The 23,008-nt window shown below is 44.7% G+C and overlaps 1 pseudogene; it reads left to right on the top strand.

Moving 5' to 3' along the window:
- The first annotated feature begins 3,426 nt into the window (after positions 1-3,426).
- The window catches only part of LOC123142805 (ran-binding protein M homolog), a 32,641-nt pseudogene continuing 13,059 nt past the window's right edge, over positions 3,427-23,008 (top strand).

The raw sequence follows: 23,008 nt of genomic DNA, 5'->3' as shown, positions 1-23,008 counted from the left end.
TTTATTATGAGTTTATGTATGTTGATGTACCGAAGGAGTTCGGAGTCCCGGATGAGATCGGGGACATGCCGAGGAGTCTCGAAATGGTCGAGACGTAAAGATCGATATATTGGACGACTATATTCGGACTTCGGAAAGGTTCCGAGTGATTCGGATATTTTTCGGAGTACCGGAGAGTTACGGGAAGACGTATTGGGCCTTATTGGGCCATACGGGAAAGAAGAAAAAGGGCCTCAAGGGTGGCCGCACCCCTCCCCTTGGTCTGGTCCGAATTGGACTAGGGAAGGGGGGCGCCCCCTTCCTTCCTTCTCTTTTTCCCTTCCTCTTTTCCTATTCCATATGGGAGGTGGAATCCTACTAGGACTAGGGAGTCCTAGTAGGACTCCACACTTGGTGCGCCCCCTCCTAGGGCCGGCCTCCTCCTCCCTTGCTCCTTTATATACGGGGGCAGGGGGGCACCCCAGAGACACAACAATTGATTCTTGAGATCTTTTAGCCGTGTGCGGTGCCCCCTCCACCAAATTACACCTCGATAATATCATTGCGGAGCTTAGGCGAAGCCTTGCGTCGGTAGAACATCATCATCGTCACCACGCCGTCGTGCTGACGAAACTCTCCCTCAACACTCGGCTGGATCGGAGTTCGAGGGACGTCATCGAGCTGAACGTGTGTAGAACTCGGAGGTGCCGTGCGTTCGGTACTTGATCGGTCGGATCGTGAAGACGTACGACTACATCAACCGCGTTGTGATAACGCTTCCGCTGTCGGTCTACGAGGGTACGTGGACAACACTCTCCCCTCTTGTTGCTATGCATCCCCATGATCTTGCGTGTGCGTAGGATTTTTTTTGAAATTACTACGTTCCCCAACAACGGCAACTCTTACAGGAACTTCGACGACCGATATCAAGTGCCACCATTGTCTATTGTGACAACGTCAGTGATATATACTTGTCCGCTAACCCTGTTCAGCATCGTCGGGCCCAACATATTGAACTGGATATTCACTTCGTTCGGGAGAAGGTCGCACTTGGCGACGTTCGCGTGTTACATGTGCCCTCCTCCTCTCAGTTTGCAGACATCTTCACAAAGGGCTTACCTACTGCTCTCTTTCAAGAGTTTCGCTCCAGTCTTAAGGTCGAGTCATCTCCCCATTCAGACTGTGAGGGCATGTTAGAGTCCAGGACACCGACGGCATCTCATCTTGGAGTACACACAAAGATATTACCAGATCAATAGCTTCCATGTATGGTTACGGGCTTGTGTTGTAATTAAACTCTGTAATCATCTCATGCTATAAATATATGAGGAGGCTTGTCGAGGCTGGCATTGAGCCGCCCGGTATTTTCCCTATTACACTGAGGATAATATGGTGGCCCTAGTGGCTTCTTGGGGAGCATTGTGCCTCGACACCGCTCCAACAGAGACGTACTTCCCCTCAAAGGGAAGAAACTTCGGTGACACATCCTCGTCTCCACCGGCTCCACTTGTGGTTATCTCTTACCTTTACTTTGTGCAAAGCCTTTATTGTGTTGTATCCCTTGATTGCACTTGTTGAAGTTGTTGTTAGGATCATATAGGTTGTTCATCTAGTTGCACTTCTAGACCACCTACTTGTTGCTTAACCTAATTTGTAAAGATTAGCTAAAAATTGGTAGTTGCCTATTCACCCTTCTCTAGTCAACCATATCGATCCTTTCACGTGGGTTAGTCATGCATGCGGACCATCAAGCCAACGCAGTAACTGCGGGCCCTTGAGCGATCTCTCTTCTTAGGGTAGAGAGTGCGAAGCACACACTGGAAGAGGATGTAATATGGGTACTTGAAGATCGATACCTCGTTGGGTGGATACTCACGCTCCTCCAGAGTGAGCAGACGGGCAGGCTTAACAAGAGGCAGACATTCATCAATACCCATAGGTCTATGCTGGGGATTCATACTGTGGATCTGATGGCTAACACCGGATAAACCCAAAATCTGAACAAAACGATCATAGGTGATGCTCAGAACAACATTGTCGGTCATCCACGTGAGAGTGTTGTCTGGTCCAAAGAAACAAGTGGCATAGAATTGAAGGATGGAAGCTTCATTCTAGTCACACTTGAAGGTCATCGCCGGACGAAGAGTCATATCATCAATGATCTTGACCATATTGTCAGGAAATATTTCAGGATGAGCGCGCATGAACGTCAGATCCAAAAACTTATGAGGAGCAAGGCCACGACTGCGGCAGATCCAAATACCATATGTCCATGATTCACACACCTTTGTCATCCAGGGACTAACACGTAAGATTTACTTGACGAACATATTTAGTCCCCTACATGTATATTGTCATCAACATAAAAAACTTGATGTAAGGGCATGAGTGCACTTTCAAATATATTGTATCACTAAGCTCCCTAGGAATGAAGGCCTCTCATTCAATTGAGGTCACCAGTTTGGAATTGGGTCACTGATTTTGACTGAGTCAACAGTCTCTCACTCAATTCTTTTAATTCACTATACTCTCTAATTTGGGAGCTCTCTTATTGCATTGAGAAATTCAATTGGATTTGGTTCATGATTTGGACTGGGTCAACAATTTTTCAAATCAATCGGAAGCAGCAGGCCTATAAAAATATATCAACCCCGCGCACCCTCTCATCACCTAGAAAAAAGAAGGCTCAACATGTGATACTTTAGCACCAATATAGTACTTGCAGCCACCACCGTAGAAAATTTCCCCACATAAGTATAAGTTGATTAGCAGAAAAAACAAAATCACACCGCGAAAGGCCTACCAAAACACCGGGTTATATGAATAAAAAAGAAAACACACTCCATCATCATCCGCACTAACCAAACCAAATACTCACTTGGTTCCAAAATACAAGGTGTATTAGTTTATTGAAAAGTCAATTTTCTTAAACTTTGATCAAGTCCAGAGCCAAAAATATCGACATCCACAATATTAGATAAATAATATATGGAAAATCATTTCATGATGAATCTAAAGACGAGATTTGATTATGGATACTGATATATTTCTACACAAATGTGGTCAAACTTAAAAGAGATTTGACTTTTCAGAAAACTAATACACCTTATATTATGAAATATATGGAGTAATAAATAAATTATGAAAATTCAATAACATCAACCGTGCAGCAAAGCGCGCCCAACCCTTCTAGTAGTAGAGAACTATTTCCTAATGATGCTGTAATTTCTCTTCACTTCTCTTTTGAGAAAAACCTCGTAAAACCGACAAACTCTCATCACTTGTCCGGTCCTACTAGGGCGAAAATAAAAGTTCTCTCACGCGCCATCACCACGAGCCCTGGAAAGCAGCCAGGCAAAGAAAAGGAGGAAACCCTTTTTCGGGGAATCTCGGCTCCCCCAGTGACAGGCAGCGTCCGGCGCCGACTTCCTGGACCTCTCCTTCGCTATGATGGACTTGGATCCCCGCCTCTACGAGGACGCTCACTCTCCACGCTCCTCATTCGTTCCCCCTCGCCCCAACACCACCACTCGTATAACTTGCTTGGTTCTGGTGTTGGCTATTGTTCGTCGCGAATCCGGTTAGTACTGGCCGGAGATAGGGCGACGAGGTAGGTGGGGGGCTCTTGTTGTTGGGGAACGTAGTAATTTCAAAAAATTTCCTACGCACACGCAAGATCATGGTGATGCATAGCAACGAGAGGGGAGAGTGTTGTCCACGTACCCTCGTAGACCGACAGCGGAAGCGTTATCACAACGCGGTTGATGTAGTCGTACGTCTTCACGATCCGACCGATCAAGTACCGAACGTACGGCACCTCCGAGTTCTACACACGTTCAGCTCGATGACGTCCCTCGAACTCCGATCCAGCCGAGTGTTGAGGGAGAGTTTCGTCAGCACGACGGCGTGGTGACGATGATGATGTTCCACCGACGCAGGGCTTCGCCTAAGCTCCGCAACGGTATTATCGAGGTGTAATATGGTGGAGGGGGGCACCGCACACGGCTAAGAGATCTCAAGGATCAATTGTTGTGTCTCTGGGGTGCCCCCCTGCCCCCGTATATAAAGGAGCAAGGGGGAGGCAGCCGGCCAAGGGGAGAGGCGCGCCATAGGGGGGAGTCCTACTCCCACCGGGAGTAGGACTCCTCCTTTCCTTGTGGGAGTAGGAGAAGGGAAGGGGGAAGGAGAAAGAAGGAAGGGTGCGCCCCCCTTCCCTAGTCCAATTCGGACCAGACCATGGGGAGGGGTGCGGCCACCTTTTGAGGCCTTTCTCTCCTTTCCCGTATGGCCCATTAAGGCCCAATACGAATTCCCGTAACTCTCCGGTACTCCGAAAAATACCCGAATCACTCGGAACCTTTCCGAAGTCCGAATATAGTCGTCCAATATATCGATTTTTACGTCTCGACCATTTCGAGACTCCTCGTCATATCCCCGATCTCATCCGGGACTCCGAACTCCTTCGGTACATCAAAACTCAATAAAACTGTCATCGTAACGTTAAGCGTGCGGACCCTACGGGTTCGAGAACTATGTAGACATGACCGAGACACGTCTCCGGTCAATAACCAATAGCGGGACCTGGATGCCCATATTGGCTCCCACATATTCTACGAAGATCTTTATCGGTCAGACCGCATAACAACATACGTTGTTCCCTTTGTCACCGGTATGTTACTTGCCCGAGATTTGATCGTCGGTATCTCGATACCTAGTTCAATCTCGTTACCGGCAAGTCTCTTTACTCGTTCCGTAACACATCATCCCGCAACTAACTCATTAGTCACAATGCTTGCAAGGCTTATAGTGATGTGCATTACCGAGTGGGCCCAGAGATACCTCTCCGACAATTGGAGTGACAAATCCTAATCTCGAAATACGCCAACCCAACAAGTACCTTTGGAGACACCTGTAGAGCACCTTTATAATCACCCATTTACGTTGTGACGTTTGGTAGCACACAAAGTGTTCCTCCGGTAAACGGGAGTTGCATAATCTCATAGTCATAGGAACATGTATAAGTCATGAAGAAAGCAATAGCAACATACTAAACGATCGAGTGCTAAGCTAACGGAATGGGTCAAGTCAATCACGTCATTCTCCTAATGAGGTGATCTCGTTAATCAAATGACAACTTATGTCTATGGCTAGGAAACATAACCATCTTTGATTAACGAGCTAGTCAAGTAGAGGCATACTAGTGACACTCTGTTTGTCTATATATTCACACATGTATTATGTTTCCGGTTAATACAATTCTAGCATGAATAATAAACATTTATCATGATACAAGGAAATAAATAATACTTTATTATTGCCTCTAGGGCATATTTCCTTCAGTCTCCCACTTGCACTAGAGTCAATAATCTAGATTACACAGTAATGATTCTTACACCCATGGAGCCTTGGTGCTGATCATGTTTTGCTCGTGGAAGAGGCTTAGTCAACGGGTCTGCAACATTCAGATCCGTATGTATCTTGCAAATTTCTATGTCTCCCACCTGGACTAAATCCCGGATGGAATTGAAGCGTCTTTTGATGTGCTTGGTTCTCTTGTGAAATCTGGATTCCTTTGCCAAGGCAATTGCACCAGTATTGTCACAAAAGATTTTCATAGGACCCGATGCACTAGGTATGACACCTAGATCGGATATGAACTCCTTCATCCAGACTCCTTCATTTGCTGCTTCCGAAGCAGCTATGTACTCCGCTTCACATGTAGATCCCGCCACGACGCTTTGTTTAGAACTGCACCAACTGACAGCTCCACCGTTCAATGTAAATACGTATCCGGTTTGCGATTTAGAATCGTCCGGATCAGTGTCAAAGCTTGCATCAACGTAACCATTTACGATGAGCTCTTTGTCACCTCCATATACGAGAAACATATCCTTAGTCCTTTTCAGGTATTTCAGGATGTTCTTGACCGCTGTCCAGTGATCCACTCCTGGATTACTTTGGTACCTTCCTGCTAGACTTATAGCAAGGCATACATCAGGTCTGGTACACAGCATTGCATACATGATAGAGCCTATGGCTGAAGCATAGGGGACATCTTTCATCTTCTCTCTATCTTCTGCAGTGGTCGGGCATTGAGTCTTACTCAACTTCACACCTTGCAACACAGGCAAGAATCCTTTCTTTGCTTGATCCATTTTGAACTTCTTCAAAACTTTGTCAAGGTATGTGCTTTGTGAAAGTCCAATTAAGCGTCTTGATCTATCTCTATAGATCTTGATGCCCAATATATACGCAGCTTCACCGAGGTCTTTCATTGAAAAACTCTTATTCAAGTATCCCTTTATGCTATCCAGAAATTCTATATCATTTCCAATCAGTAATATGTCATCCACATATAATATCAGAAATGCTACAGAGCTCCCACTCACTTTCTTGTAAATACAGGCTTCTCCAAAAGTCTGTATAAAACCAAATGCTTTGATCACACTATCAAAGCGTTTATTCCAACTCCGAGAGGCTTGCACCAGTCCATAAATGGATCGCTGGAGCTTGCACACTTTGTTAGCTCCCTTTGGATCGACAAAACCTTCTGGTTGCATCATATACAACTCTTCTTCCAGAAATCCATTCAGGAATGCAGTTTTGACATCCATTTGCCAAATTTCATAATCATAAAATGCGGCAATTGCTAACATGATTCGGACAGACTTAAGCATCGCTACGGGTGAGAAGGTCTCATCGTAGTCAATCCCTTGAACTTGTCGAAAACCTTTCGCAACAAGTCGAGCTTTATAGACAGTAACATTACCATCAGCGTCAGTCTTCTTCTTGAAGATCCATTTATTTTCAATGGCTTGCCGATCATTGGGCAAGTCAACCAAAGTCCATACTTTGTTCTCATACATGGATCCCATCTCAGATTTCATGGCCTCAAGCCATTTTGCGGAATCTGGGCTCACCATCGCTTCTTCATAGTTCGTAGGTTCGTCATGGTCTAGTAACATAACTTCCAGAACAGGATTACCGTACCACTCTGGTGCGGATCTTACTCTGGTTGATCTACGAGGTTCAGTAATAACTTGATCTGAAGTTTCATGATCATCATCATTAACTTCCTCACTAATTGGTGTAGGTGTCTCAGAAACTGGTTTCTGTGATGAACTACTTTCCAATAAGGGAGCAGGTATAGTTACCTCATCAAGTTCTACTTTCCTCCCACTCACTTCTTTCGAGAGAAACTCCTTCTCTAGAAAATTTCCGAATTTAGCAACAAAAGTTTTGCCTTCGGATCTGTGATAGAAGGTATACCCAACAGTCTCCTTTGGGTATCCTATGAAGACACATTTCTCCGATTTGGGTTCGAGCTTATCAGGTTGAAGTTTCTTCACATAAGCATCGCAGCCCCAAACTTTAAGAAACGACAACTTTGGTTTCTTGCCAAACCACAGTTCATAAGGCGTCGTCTCAACGGATTTTGATGGTGCCCTATTTAACGTGAATGCAGCCGTCTCTAAAGCATAACCCCAAAACGATAGCGGTAAATCAGTAAGAGACATCATAGATCGCACCATATCTAGTAAAGTGCGATTACGACGTTCGGACACACCATTACGCTGTGGTGTTCCGGGTGGCGTGAGTTGCGAAACTATTCCGCATTGTTTCAAATGTAGACCAAACTCGTAACTCAAATATTCTCCTCCACGATCTGATCGTAGAAACTTTATTTTCTTGTTACGATGATTTTCAACTTCACTCTGAAATTCTTTGAACTTTTCAAATGTTTCAGACTTATGTTTCATTAAGTAGATATACCCATATCTGCTTAAATCATCTGTGAAGGTGAGAAAATAACGATATCCGCCACGAGCCTCAACATTCATCGGACCACATACATCTGTATGTATGATTTCCAACAAATCTGTTGCTCTCTCCATAGTTCCGGAGAACGGTGTTTTAGTCATCTTGCCCATGAGGCACGGTTCGCAAGTACCAAGTGATTCATAATCAAGTGGTTCCAAAAGTCCATCAGTATGGAGTTTCTTCATGCGCTTTACACCGATATGACCTAAACGGCAGTGCCACAAATAAGTTGCACTATCATTATCAACTCTGCATCTTTTGGTTTCAATATTATGAATATGTGTGTCACTACTATCGAGATTCAACAAAAATAGACCACTCTTCAAGGGTGCATGACCATAAAAGATATTACTCATATAAATAGAACAACCATTATTCTCTGATTTAAATGAATAACCGTCTCGCATCAAACAAGATCCAGATATAATGTTCATGCTCAACGCTGGCACCAAATAACAATTATTTAGGTCTAAAACTAATCCCGAAGGTAGATGTAGAGGTAGCGTGCCGACCGCGATCACATCGACTTTGGAACCATTTCCCACGCGCATCGTCACCTCGTCCTTAGCCAATCTTCGCTTAATCCGTAGCCCCTGTTTCGAGTTGCAAATATTAGCAACAGAACCAGTATCAAATACCCAGGTGCTACTGCGAGCATTAGTAAGGTACACATCAATAACATGTATATCACATATACCTTTGTTCACCTTGCCATCCTTCTTATCCGCCAAATACTTTGGGCAGTTCCGCTTCCAGTGACCAGTTTGCTTGCAGTAGAAGCACTCAGTTTCAGGCTTAGGTCCAGACTTGGGTTTCTTCTCCTGAGCAGCAACTTGTTTGCTGTTCTTCTTGAAGTTCCCTTTCTTCTTCCCTTTACCCTTTTTCTTGAAACTGGTGGTCTTATTGACCATCAACACTTGATGCTCCTTTTTGATTTCTACCTCCGCAGCCTTTAGCATTGCGAAGAGCTCGGGAATTGTCTTACTCATCCCTTGCATATTATAGTTCATCACGAAGCTCTTGTAGCTTGGTGGCAGTGATTGAAGAATTCTGTCAATAACGCTATCATCCGGAAGATTAACTCCCAGTTGAATTAAGTGATTGTTATACCCAGACATTTTGAGTATATGCTCACTGACAGAACTATTCTCTTCCATCTTGCAGCTGAAGAACTTATTGGAGACTTCATATCTCTCAATTCGGGCATTTGCTTGAAATATTAACTTCAACTCCTGGAACATCTCATATGCTCCATGACGTTCAAAACGTCGTTGAAGACCCGGTTCTAAGCCGTAAAGCATGGCACACTGAACTATCGAGTAGTCATCAGCTTTGCTCTGCCAGACGTTCATAACATCTGGTGTTGCTCCTGCAGCAGGCCTGGCACCCAGCGGTGCTTCCAGGACGTAATTCTTCTGTGCAGCAATGAGGATAATCCTCAAGTTACGGACCCAGTCCGTGTAATTGCTACCATCATCTTTCAACTTTGCTTTCTCAAGAAACGCATTAAAATTCAACGGAACAACAGCACGGGCCATCTATCTACAATTAACATAGACAAGCAAAATACTATCAGGTACTAAGTTCATGATAAATTCAAGTTCAATTAATCATATTACTTAAGAACTCCCACTTAGATAGACATCCCTCTAATCCTCTAAGTGATCACGTGATCCATATCAACTAAACCATGTCCGATCATCACGTGAGATGGAGTAGTTTCAATGGTGAACATCACTATGTTGATCATATCTACTATATGATTCACGCTCGACCTTTCGGTCTCCGTGTTCCGAGGCCATATCTGTTATATGCTAGGCTCGTCAAGTTTAACCTGAGTATTCCGCGTGTGCAACTGTTTTGCACCCGTTGTATTTGAACGTAGAGCCTATCACACCCGATCATCACGTGGTGTCTCAGCACGAAGAACTTTCGCAACGGTGCATACTCAGGGAGAACACTTATACTTTGATAATTTAGTGAAGGATCATCTTATAATGCTACCGTCAAACAAAGCAAGATAAGATGCATAAAGGATTAACATCACATGCAATCAATATAAGTGATATGATATGGCCATCATCATCTTGTGCTTGTGATCTCCATCTCCGAAGCACCGTCATGATCACCATCGTCACCGGCGCGACACCTTGATCTCCATCGTAGCATCGTTGTCGTCTCGCCAACTTATTGCTTTTACGACTATCGCTACCGCTTAGTGATAAAGTAAAACTATTACATGGCGATTGCATCTCATACAATAAAGCGACAACCATATGGCTCCTGCCAGTTGCCGATAACTCGGTTACAAAACATGATCATCTCATACAACACATTATATCACATCATGTCTTGACCATATCACATCACAACATGCCCTGCAAAAACAAGTTAGACGTCCTCTACTTTGTTGTTGCATATTTTACGTGGCTGCTACGGGCTTAGCAAGAACCGTTCTTACCTACGCATCAAAACCACAACGATAGTTTGTCAAGTTGGTGCTGTTTTAACCTTCGCAAGGACCGGGCGTAGCCACACTCGGTTCAACTAAAGTGAGAGAGACAGACACCCGCCGGTCACCTTTAAGCAACGAGTGCTCGCAACGGTGAAACCAGTCTCGCGTAAGCGTACGCGTAATGTCGGTCCGGGCCGCTTCATCTCACAATACCGCTGAACCAAAGTATGACATGCTGGTAAGCAGTATGACTTATATCGCCCACAACTCACTTGTGTTCTACTCGTGCATAGCATCAACGCATAAAACCAGGCTCGGATGCCACTGTTGGGGAACGTAGTAATTTCAAAAAAATTCCTACGCACACGCAAGATCATGGTGATGCATAGCAACGAGAGGGGAGAGTGTTGTCCACGTACCCTCGTAGACCGACAGCGGAAGCGTTATCACAACGCGGTTGATGTAGTCGTACGTCTTCACGATCCGACCGATCAAGTACCGAACGTACGGCACCTCCGAGTTCTACACACGTTCAGCTCGATGACGTCCCTCGAACTCCGATCCAGCCGAGTGTTGAGGGAGAGTTTCGTCAGCACGACGGCGTGGTGACGATGATGATGTTCCACCGACGCAGGGCTTCGCCTAAGCTCCGCAACGGTATTATCGAGGTGTAATATGGTGGAGGGGGGCACCGCACACGGCTAAGAGATCTCAAGGATCAATTGTTGTGTCTCTGGGGTGCCCCCTGCCCCCGTATATAAAGGAGCAAGGGGGAGGCAGCCGGCCAAGGGGAGAGGCGCGCCATAGGGGGGAGTCCTACTCCCACCGGGAGTAGGACTCCTCCTTTCCTTGTGGGAGTAGGAGAAGGGAAGGGGGAAGGAGAAAGAAGGAAGGGTGCGCCCCCCTTCCCTAGTCCAATTCGGACCAGACCATGGGGAGGGGTGCGGCCACCTTTTGAGGCCTTTCTCTCCTTTCCCGTATGGCCCATTAAGGCCCAATACGAATTCCCGTAACTCTCCGGTACTCCGAAAAATACCCGAATCACTCGGAACCTTTCCGAAGTCCGAATATAGTCGTCCAATATATCGATTTTTACGTCTCGACCATTTCGAGACTCCTCGTCATATCCCCGATCTCATCCGGGACTCCGAACTCCTTCGGTACATCAAAACTCAATAAAACTGTCATCGTAACGTTAAGCGTGCGGACCCTACGGGTTCGAGAACTATGTAGACATGACCGAGACACGTCTCCGGTCAATAACCAATAGCGGGACCTGGATGCCCATATTGGCTCCCACATATTCTACGAAGATCTTTATCGGTCAGACCGCATAACAACATACGTTGTTCCCTTTGTCACCGGTATGTTACTTGCCCGAGATTTGATCGTCGGTATCTCGATACCTAGTTCAATCTCGTTACCGGCAAGTCTCTTTACTCGTTCCGTAACACATCATCCCGCAACTAACTCATTAGTCACAATGCTTGCAAGGCTTATAGTGATGTGCATTACCGAGTGGGCCCAGAGATACCTCTCCGACAATTGGAGTGACAAATCCTAATCTCGAAATACGCCAACCCAACAAGTACCTTTGGAGACACCTGTAGAGCACCTTTATAATCACCCATTTACGTTGTGACGTTTGGTAGCACACAAAGTGTTCCTCCGGTAAACGGGAGTTGCATAATCTCATAGTCATAGGAACATGTATAAGTCATGAAGAAAGCAATAGCAACATACTAAACGATCGAGTGCTAAGCTAACGGAATGGGTCAAGTCAATCACGTCATTCTCCTAATGAGGTGATCTCGTTAATCAAATGACAACTTATGTCTATGGCTAGGAAACATAACCATCTTTGATTAACGAGCTAGTCAAGTAGAGGCATACTAGTGACACTCTGTTTGTCTATATATTCACACATGTATTATGTTTCCGGTTAATACAATTCTAGCATGAATAATAAACATTTATCATGATACAAGGAAATAAATAATACTTTATTATTGCCTCTAGGGCATATTTCCCTCACTTGTGATTTCTCCCATCTGTGCGGAATTCTGTCTGAGTACTCATTGCTTCGTTCATTGTTCAGCTATTGGATTCGCTTGGGTAGATTTCCATGTACTATGACTGCCTGGACTGGATGATCTGCTCGTGCTAGAGTTTTTTAGTGAGTGAGAGAAGGTCCAAACTTTGTGGATGAGGTTCTTGTGGTAGGAAAGGAGAGAGAGTTTTTTAGTGAGTGAGAGAAGGTCCAAACTTTGGGGATGAGGTTCTTGTGGTAGGAAAGGAGAGAGATCGATTCTCTGTCGATAATAAGAGAGGTGGCTTGTAGTGCACAAGATTGGGACTTCGTCAATTGCGTGGGTTTCTAGTGAAAAAGAGATTGGAAATTAATTTCTCGATAAGGTACCCTACGGTCCAGTGGAATCAAAGAGATGCTCTATCGGGGTGGTAAGCGGCATAGGGAGCTTTCTTTCTGAGTGTTTAGTGGGTCACTCTATCGGGGCGATTCTGCAGCGAGCCAGTTTAGCATTCAACAACATGAGTACATGCTTCTTAATATGTTATTATGTCAATGGAGACTTAGATAGTTCCCTTATGGCAAACACGCAAGTAGTAGTAATGACGTTAAAACGATATCCGATCAGTAGAAAAAGATGTTTTACTTTTACATGCCATTAATTCTGGCGAAACCCCAATGCCATATTTATTAATACCTGAATCTTATCAGTGGCCTGAAATTAAACGTCTATATATACATGCAAGTGCAACCCAACCATTGCTGTCCTGTGCTTGCTATTGGTTGCCGGCCACCAGTCTACCGCTCATTACCACCTCCCTTCTTTTTGCCACTAGATACCCGATCCATATAGATGTGCTTTGCTCCTTAGATACCCATGCATATTCATGTTGTATTCATGCATTTACAAACTCTGCCAACGCTTCAAATTTCAAGCGTCCACCCCCCTCCCCCCGGCTTGAAACTACAACTCAACTAGATGCCTGCATCTCAATAGGGAATGGTTCTGTAAAAGAATGTCCCCTGGGTCCTTACCCTTTGTTGAACTTATGCAGTTGTCATTTGCAATTTCAAACTATTAAAGCACGCCAACAATAAACATATTTGTTTTCAATCGGAACATATTCAGTTGTCATTTGTAATTTCACAAATATCTACACAAATGCTTTTATGATATTAATATGTACAACAAATAGGAATTTGGACACTACTAGGTAAGAGAGCACTGTTATCTCAGTGTGACCATGGATAATAAATGCAACTATATGTGCATGTTGAAGTGAGTATAAAGTAGTCTTGGCGTTGCCAAATTCACTTAACGGAAATAACCTATTACCGTTGTTGAGGCAGATGACTAGAGTTCTTCTCCCTAAATTTTCATGACACTAGTTATGCTTTCATCTTACTTTTGGTAATAGCCTGCTAGTGACATTGAAATTTCTTTCAACCGTAGTCTGTCAGCGATAACAATGTTCGAAACATAGTGCTATCTTATCTTATGCACAATTGTTTTAAGGAGACCGCAAAGACCTTCCTATCCAGCACTTACCTGTTGATTATAATGTAGACGTGGATAAGCGTAAAGGTATATATTTGCAGGTCAATACTTAATCTTTTATTGGTATTGTTCAGGGATGTGTAATTGCGTATTACTCCCTCTGTAAAGAAATATAAGAGCGTTTTAGTGATCTAAACGCTCTTATATTTCTTTACAGAGGGAGTACTTGTTAAATTGCATACAAGGAACCTCTCTATATTTCTGCAAATTTCTTTCAGTTCTGGTGTACATTAACTTTCCAATTTCTGTATTCTTATATTCGTTCAAACCCGTCCCTTACGATGTCAATGTTAATTAAAGATGATGAAGGATCCATTTTCGTCTTATTAGAAAAGATGTGTATTAATAGTACTAATTACTAATTTCAGTTAACTGAAATACTCCTACTGAATCAACTGGTCAATGCAAGTATGGAACTGCACTTCATTTGGCGGATGGGATATCAACATGTAGCCAATTCAGACATGATTGTTGTTCACTGTCATTTGTACTTTGTCACTAGTGGCTGGATGTGATTCCTGTTGACACTTGACACCATTAGAAATACAAGTTCTATCATGCACTTTAACCTATTGATTTGATTTACCATGTCACATTAGGCTGCTTAGTTTTACCCAAGTAAACCTTAGGCCTGAGGGTAATTCCTTCATGTTTTACATTTTTTGATTTTTTGGGGATACTTTCATGATATTTTCTTTTTGACGGTATCTTTCGTTTGCTCCCTTTGTTCTTCCGTAGTGCCTTTGAAATAATCGTGGTTGAACTAGATCTTAAATGTATCTGAGCTTACATATCATGAATTCATGAAAATATGGAGTATGTCAGTTTACAAAATGACCATTTCCATCCCCATTTGTCTACATGCATGGGCTATTTGCATCTCATATTCTAATGTTGTGCTGGGAGTTTGTTTTAGCGATCTTAAATTTTGTGGTGGAAGGGGATGCCGTGAAGGCCATAGAGCTGACAAAAGAGTTGGCGCCCAACTTGCTAGAGAATGACACGGATTTACATTTTGATCTTATAAGTCTTCACTTCATTGAACTAATTCGTTCCAGAAAATGGTAACTGGCCGAATTTATTTTGGAGGTGGGAAATTGGGTTATATGGTTTTATTAATCTGGCTATTTTTACTGCCTGCACAGAAGCACTTGAGTTTGGCCAGAAAAAGTTGACACCCTTTGGTAAAGTTTCCAAGTATGTTGAGAAATTAGAGGTATAACTTTTATAACCCTAGACGTATTAGACAACTTCAAATACATTTTAATATACTAGTAGGAATTTGGTTGTCTGTGATAGATGAGATATTATGCATTCGTATGGAAGGATATATCAAAACAGTACGGATGCCAGACCACCTAAATTTCTCCTGTGTCGTAGTCATCTGGATTCTGATTGATGTCACCATCTTTGTTGACTTTGCCAAACTACGATGTGGTTTCATTATGTTTAATGATTACAACAGATCCAATTTCAGCATGATATTTGCATTGAATTAGTTTTAGCTTGTCACATACTATCAATACAACATGATCTTTTGTGTTGCCCAAGTACGGAGAAGTAGCCCATTATCATCACCGATACCGGGTGTTGCTGGATTTTTTTTTGCATCGAAATTAGGAGCTTTATTGATCAAGTATCATGAGGTTACAATCTGCCTTTAGGCAGGAGCGAAGGAACTCAGGGCTGGTGCTAAGCCAGCTTTCAGTGCCATCAAGTGAGCAAGCAAAGCGAGCACACTGATCGGCTGGTCCATTGCAAGATCTACCAATATGAGTAACCGTCAAAGAGGCAAAACTAGCACTTATCTCCTCTATTTCCTCCAAGATAGGCGCAACAATTGAGCGAGAATTGTCGCGCAATTTTCAGATGTTGACTAGCTCCAAGCAGTCAATCTCCAATACCACGTGTGAGAAGCCACGAAGTTGAGCAAAGATCATCCCCCCCCGAAAGGCTAAGAGTTCAGCGATGAACGGATCGGTGACGCCTGACAGAGGTTTACTCCATGCTCCAAGGAAGGCCAGGTGCGAGCAAGCCACCCCTCCCGCTCCAACTTTCATGTCTCCGACACTCATAGCACCATCCGTGTTTATGGTCACCCACCCTGCCTCGGGCGGGCGCCAACACTGGGTCGCCGTGCTCTTCTTGCACGATGACGGAAGATCCAAAATCGCCAAGGTTTCATGAATCCACTTTAGAGCCTGAACTGGGTCATAGCCATCACGATCATGGGTCCAACAGTTCCGTGATGACCATATACTATGCATGATCGTGATAATTCTACAACGATCATCTTCTGCGAACTGGGAGTCCAGAAGAATATCCCGCGCCCATGTGTCCGGTGCAGCCGAGGTAGCCGAAGCTGGAATCTATCTACATCCGCCATCCAGAACTGCCTTGCATGAGAGCAATGGACTAATGCATGAAGCAAATTTTCTTCTGTGGCCTTGCAGATATCACACCGCCCCAAGGGTTTAATGTGTCGATACTGCAAAGTTACCGAGTCCGGTAGAATTCCCCGAAGTACTCTCCACCAGAATACACGGACCTTGGGAACCACGTGTAATTTCCATAGGGCATTCCACATCTGTTTGTTAGCTGATGAAGCTTCTGTAATCGTCCCTTCCTCTAATGAGTGGTGCTCATTCTGAGTCACGAGAGAACGATACGCGGATTTTACAGAGTAGTTGCCAGATTTTTCCAAGGCCCAAGCCAAAGAATCCTCACCACCGGCGTTGTTTAGGGGTATGTTTAAGATAGCCTCAACGTCCGGTTGCAGGAGGTTTGCCTGAATGATATCCACATTCCAATTGTCTGTGTACTCATCGATCAACTCTGAGACCGTGGCCAACGGGGCAGAACTAATGCGGCCCATCGGTTTCAGAAAGAGATTGCCAGGGATCCAGGAATCTGTCCAGGTGGAGATGGTAGAGCCGTCTCCAACTCGTTTGATAAGCCCGACATCCAAAGCCTTTCTCCCAGCAATGATTGCCTTCCAAGTAGCCGAGGCTCGAGCAGGAGCACTCGCATTAAGGAAGTCAGTATGCGGATAATATTTGCCCTTCAATACTCGTGCGCATAGAGACTCTGGTTCAGTAAGAATGCGCCAGCCATGTTTCTGAGCATCGCAAGGTTGAACACATGCATATCCCTAAAACCCATGCCGCCCTTCACTTTGGGTGTTGCTAGATTTACTAAACACAACATGAGTTGCATATGGTTGAAGTAGAGAAGCACCATTCAACCAGTTATATGTAACTTCTTTTGCATGTCACATATGGGGATGTTTTGATTTTGTTGTGCGTGAGTAACTATTGGAGATCCTTGTGTTGTTGTGCGGGACTTTATGGCCCTCTTAGCTTATGAAGAGCCTGAGAAGTCACCTATGTTTCATCTACTAGCCCCAGAGTATAGGAAAAATGTTGCAGATAGCTTGAATAGGGCTATTCTCGGTGCGCTCCAAGATACTCTCTTTCGCTTGATCAAAAGATGACTTTCGCTTTAGCTTCTGGTATTGTAACCTCCATGTATGATCATATTTTGATGTTTATCTGGTGATCAATGGCAACACATGCTAATCTATCAGCATATTTATCATTGGAGAGAGTTATACAGCAGTCGGCCGTGGTTAGACAATCTCTACAGCAGGAAGTTGACAAGGTAATATAATATAGCACTAATCCTGTCCACTGGTAGAAAAAGGGCCTATTGTCCCGGTTTTTGAACCGGGACTAAAGGGTCGTTACTAATGCCCTGACCCTTTAGTCCCGGTTCTTACACGAACCGAGACAGATGGGCCTCCACGTGGCCGGCGCGGCGAGCCCAGGCAGGAGGGCCTTTGGTCCCGGTTGGTGGCACTAACCGGGACCAATAGCCTCCACGTGGCCGGCGCGGCGAGCCCAGGCAGGAGGGCCTTTGGTCCCGGTTTGTGGCACTAACCGGGACCAATAGGCATCCACGCGTCAGCATTTTAGGGGCTGGGGTTTTTGTTTTTTTTAAGGGGGGGGGGGGGGTTGGGGGTTTGGGGGGTTAATTTAGGTGTTTCATATATTGTGTTAGCTAGCTAATTAGTAGAGAGAAGTGTCCTCTCTTATCTCCGTGCTTGGTCGACGCTACGTACTATATACGTATAGAGAGGACTAGACACGCTAGCTAGTAAGCAAATGAAGGAAACAGAAGATCGTCATGAACATATATATGCATACAGAGAGAAGTGATATCGACCACCTCTCCTTCTCCGAGAGATTGGCCGAACAACAAGTTCTCATATATCTATCCGACACTACCGGCTACATATATACAATAATTATCTCTTACAATATAATCTCCTAATTATATATGAACACAGGGTCCACATAGTATTCTCCGTTTTCAACGATCACGTGGTCAAGGAAGAATGCCGCAAATTCCTCTTGAATTGCTCGCATACAATCTGGTGCTAGGAGTTCATCCCGCATCCAAAAGATCTAATTTGAAGAAGGGGGTCAATATATATATATATATATATGAATAAATGAAACTCGACACAAATGATGGTAATAAAATAAAATTGTGAATATTATTGCTTACGCACTTCATATTGTTCGTCAGAGTAGCCCCGCTCACAGGTCGTGTGGCGGATGGACTCGGAAACGTAGTATCAACAGTAATTATTCCCGGGTTCCTGCCACAACCACTTTACAAAAATAGAGGTCAATCAAACTGATAAGCAAGCATGCTAAATGGTATTGATGAAACTAGCGCTTGAATCACTAGGAGATGCGCGGAACATGCTACTATAGTACTTACTTTCGGGTGTCTAAATTACAGCTTCTTCGGCAGTCCCGGAGCTTTTTTGGTGAATTTTATCCAAACCCTGCCAGACAAAGAAAACAATTACTTGATATCAGGAAATGAACAAAGTTGCTGATATGATGGATAATGATCGATTTAACTTACTTCTCGAGCATTTGAGTCATGTCTGCATAGTCCTGGGGATCTTTTCGTCTCGAGTCTAAGACGGTTACTACTCCCTGCTCAAGCTTAATCTCTAGGAGAATATAGTGGAAGCTGCGCACGCATGCATAAGTCATCAATTACATTACCATAACCTGGACTAATAAGGCAAACTAAATATGCACAAGACAGTAACACTCACTTGAAGTTGTAAGGAAAGAGTATTATATCTTTGTTTTCATTTAGTACCAATGATCGTAGCAAGTTGGCCTCGGTATTTTCGGCATGATATTTAACCTCAGTTGCATCTATGAGATTTGTGTTAATGAACCCAATATCACCGATTTGTCTTTTCTTCAATTCGGCGATCTTCAATCTGCATAATATAGTGAGGATAATTATAAATACATGCAATGAAAGAGCTGACCTATATAGAGAGACTTAATGACAGAAGTAGTACTACTTACAGACAGTAGCAAGTGATCGTTGGTTTATCGAGGGCCTTTTGATTGAAAAACTGGAAGAACTCCTCAAATGGAACATTCAACAGTTCAATTCCAACGAGGTCATGCTCCGGTTTAACTCTCAGCGTCAAAGTATTCCTCCCCCCAGACTCTCTGCAGGTTTTGATGTACCAATCATGTAATCTTCGCATCATCGTTGTTAGAGATCTTTCATCTTTGACGAGAGGCTTCCCGTAATGGTATTTGTGTTCGTCCACCTCCAAGAAATCATAATGTACATCGTCGGGCAGGTAATCTCCAAGATTGCTATAACCGGGCACCATCCTCGGATCTGCAGCGACGCTCGTCGCTAGACACCTTGAGCGGGGGGCATGATTGGTTCGCTTGTTCGCCGAGCTGGGCAATTTTTTTCCCAGCTCGTCGTTCTTTTAACCTTTGATCACTGACAGTACTTCCCGACCGCTCCGCTTCGGCAAATGTCTTTGCAAGAATGCGCTCATAGTTGCCTCTCGGCGGAGACTTTGGTGGTTTTGTCAGGGCAGCCAGAGTGTGCTTCGCTTTCACCGGATCTACCTTCTCCTTCGGAGGTGGATGTTTCTTTGCTTTCACCCCTTCAAAGTAGTTCGTCACTTCGGCTCGCACGATCTTCGTGGTTTCCTCCTCGGTCCTCTCGTATGGTAACTTCTCTGGAGTCTTCAGAGAAGGACCGAATCTGTATTGCCTCCCGCCTCTGGCAGCTGAACTGCTAGACGCCGGCAGAGCAGACGGAGCGACTGCGGCTGTCTTCTTTCCTTGCTTACGAGGCGGAGGAGAAGGACTGCGACGCGCCGGAGCAGCCGTGCGGCGGCGGGTCTCTTCCGCCCTTGCTGACGAGGCGGAGAAGGAGGAGGCTGGCTGCTCTGGCACGCCGGCGCAGGTGGAGAAGGAGGCGGAGTGCCGCCACGCGCCGGAGAAGGAGGCTGAGTGCCCTGATCACTCGCCGGAGGAGGAGGCGGAGTGCCCTTACTCGCCGGAGGCGTCCAGTTCGGAAGGTTGATGAGCTCCTTCCGCCATAGGCATGGAGTCTTCAGAGCAAAACCCAGCCGAGTCTCCCCTTCACCGGTAGGGTGGTCAAGCCGGAGGTCCTCAAATCCCTCCGTTATTTCATCCACCATCACCCTAGCATATCCTTCTGGAATCGGCTGGCAGTGGTAGGTTGCGCCGAGTTCAGGAGGTAAAACAGAGCCAACAGCCGCCTTGACTTTGAAGTTCTGCCATTGCGTCATAAGGTGGCAATGTTGAGACTCCGTGATAGCATCCACGGGGTAGCTAGCAGGAGCCGTCAAGACATGCTCCGGCTAAAGAAGCTCGGTGGAAGCCACGCCGCTTCTCCGCTGAGATGGCGGGGTAGCTTCGGGGGTAGTTTCGGCATGTCGATTGGCGTCTCGTTCCTCTAGCGCTTGAACCCTTTCATGCAGCTTCTGAATTTGGGTCTGCTCCACTTTTTTCCTCGTCTCCTGGCTTTTGTAACCGCCTGCGTCCGGAAAACCAGCCTTCCATCGAACGGAGCCTGGCGTGCCTCGTGTCCGTCCAGGGTGCTCAGGATTCCCGAGGGTCATTGTGAGCTCGTCGTTCTCTCTGTCTGGAACGAATGTCCCTTGCTGCGCTGAATTAATATAGTGCTGAAGCCTCTTGACTGGTATTCTCAAAAGCTCGTCCATCCAAACGCACCTCCCTGATACAGGGTCCAATTTTCCGCCAGCCCCGAAGAACCAAGTCCGGCAACGGTCTGGCCAGTTCATTGTCTCTGGTTCGATCCCTTTATCAAGCAGATCATTCTCAGCCTTGGCCCACTTAGTCCGGGCTTTGAGGTAGCCAGCTGACCCCGTGCGATGGTGAAGCTTCTTCTTCGCAACATTCTTCTTGTTTGTCGCTGACATCTTCTTACTCTTTTTCGATGTCTTCTGGGCCAAAAATGCGGGCTAGTGATCTCTGATCTTCTCATACCGGCCGATGAATTCTGGTGTCTCTTCTTTGTCGACAAACGTTTTCAGCTCATTCTTCCACCTCCTGAATAGGTCTGCCATCTTCTTAAGAGCATGAGACTTGATTAATTGCTCTTTAACTGGCTTCTCCGGATCCTCCTCTGGCGGTAGGGTGAAATTTGCCTTCAGCTCAGTCCAAAGATCAGCTTTCTGCATATCATTGACATAAGACACCTCAGGGTCTTCCTTCTTAGGCTTATACCATTGGTGGATGCTGATCGGGATCTTGTCCCTAGCAAGAACCCCGCACTGAGCAGAAAATGCTTCCTTTGTCCGGATGGGTTCAATCGGTTGGCCGTCGCGCGCGATTGCTGTGATCTCAAACCTTTCATCCGAGCGCAACTTTCTCTTCGGGCCTCGTCTCTTTACCAAAGTTGTGCTTGATTCGGAGGGCTAGAAAAAAGAAGAAAGACGAGAGTTAATTAATATGTGTACATACCAAAACAATGAATGCATCAATTAGCTAGTCAGCACGGGCTTAACTAATATATTTACCTGGCCGGACTCTGTTCGGTCACCGGAGCCGTCACCACGGGCTCCTTCTTGCACCAGCATTGGGTCACCGGAGCCATCATAATCATGTCTTTCCTCCTCCACTCTTCGATCACCGCAGCCTGCTTCTTCACCCTGTTCTTCCAGACCATCACTGTCGTTAAGATACGACAAGACATCACCTCCGGCTAAGATTATGTCCCGAAACACCTCTTCTGCTTCCTCGTCTCGTCCGTGCTCCATTGTTTCTGCAAATATTACAACATGGCAATTATTATACAAACATGACAGCAGGTGGATATATTAGTGCAAATGTAGACCTAGCTTATTCCGTGTTTGGGGTTGGCCTCGGCAACGCTTCAAGGGTAGGGGCGCGGCGGGAGGGGGTAGGAGACCGACATTGTTTTTTCTATGGTTTGGGTGTCCTCGAGAGTTTTGGTCGAGCGAGAGGGCCGGGGGGGGGGGTGCTTCCGTGGTATAAGTTATCACGGTCGAGAGGGGGTATATATATCGACCGCCCCTCATGTCGAAGTTATCCGGGAGGGGGTTATATCGACAACGACGACATACATACATGGGAAAATAATGTTATCGGGGAGGGGGTATATCGACCCCCCCCCTCGTGTTGAAGTTATCGGGATAGAAGAGAAGAAGAAAAAAAATAGAATTTTCTTATTTTTTTCTTCAATGTAACTTTTGCATATATGAACATACATACATAAATTATACATACATGGAAAAAATTGCTATGAACAAAAAAATCATATATGAATATTTTGTATATACATCCATATCCATCCATCCATCCATTCATACATACATACATGCACAAAAAATGCTATGAACAAAAACATCAGTAGAATTTTCTTTTTTTTTTCTTAAATGTAACTTTTTGCACTAGAACTATTTCAAATAATTCCTTTCAAATGCCACAAAATTTTTGAGAAGTCCTCTGATGCCTATAGATCATTTTTATTCAAAAACCGACTTTGGTCATTTGAAAATTTTGAGCACAACTTCCATTTTTCAATTTTGGACCAATCTTGGCATTGAACTACAACCCTATTTTTCCTTGCTAAAAACATTCTGAATTTTTTACATCTTGTAGTCCTTCCTACTAAACCCTTAAGTCCAGAAGGGCAGCCCCAATTTCATCTAGCAAGTCCACCAAAAATATTCATGTAGTTTCTGTCCAGCACTAAATTTTAATAAAACTTGCACTAACAAGTTTTTCCTTTTAACAAACCAACT

The sequence above is a fragment of the Triticum aestivum genome, chromosome 6D (genome assembly GCF_018294505.1).
Source record: "Triticum aestivum cultivar Chinese Spring chromosome 6D, IWGSC CS RefSeq v2.1, whole genome shotgun sequence".
NCBI lineage: Eukaryota > Viridiplantae > Streptophyta > Magnoliopsida > Poales > Poaceae > Triticum > Triticum aestivum.
This window is presented reverse-complemented; position numbering and strand designations above follow the sequence as displayed.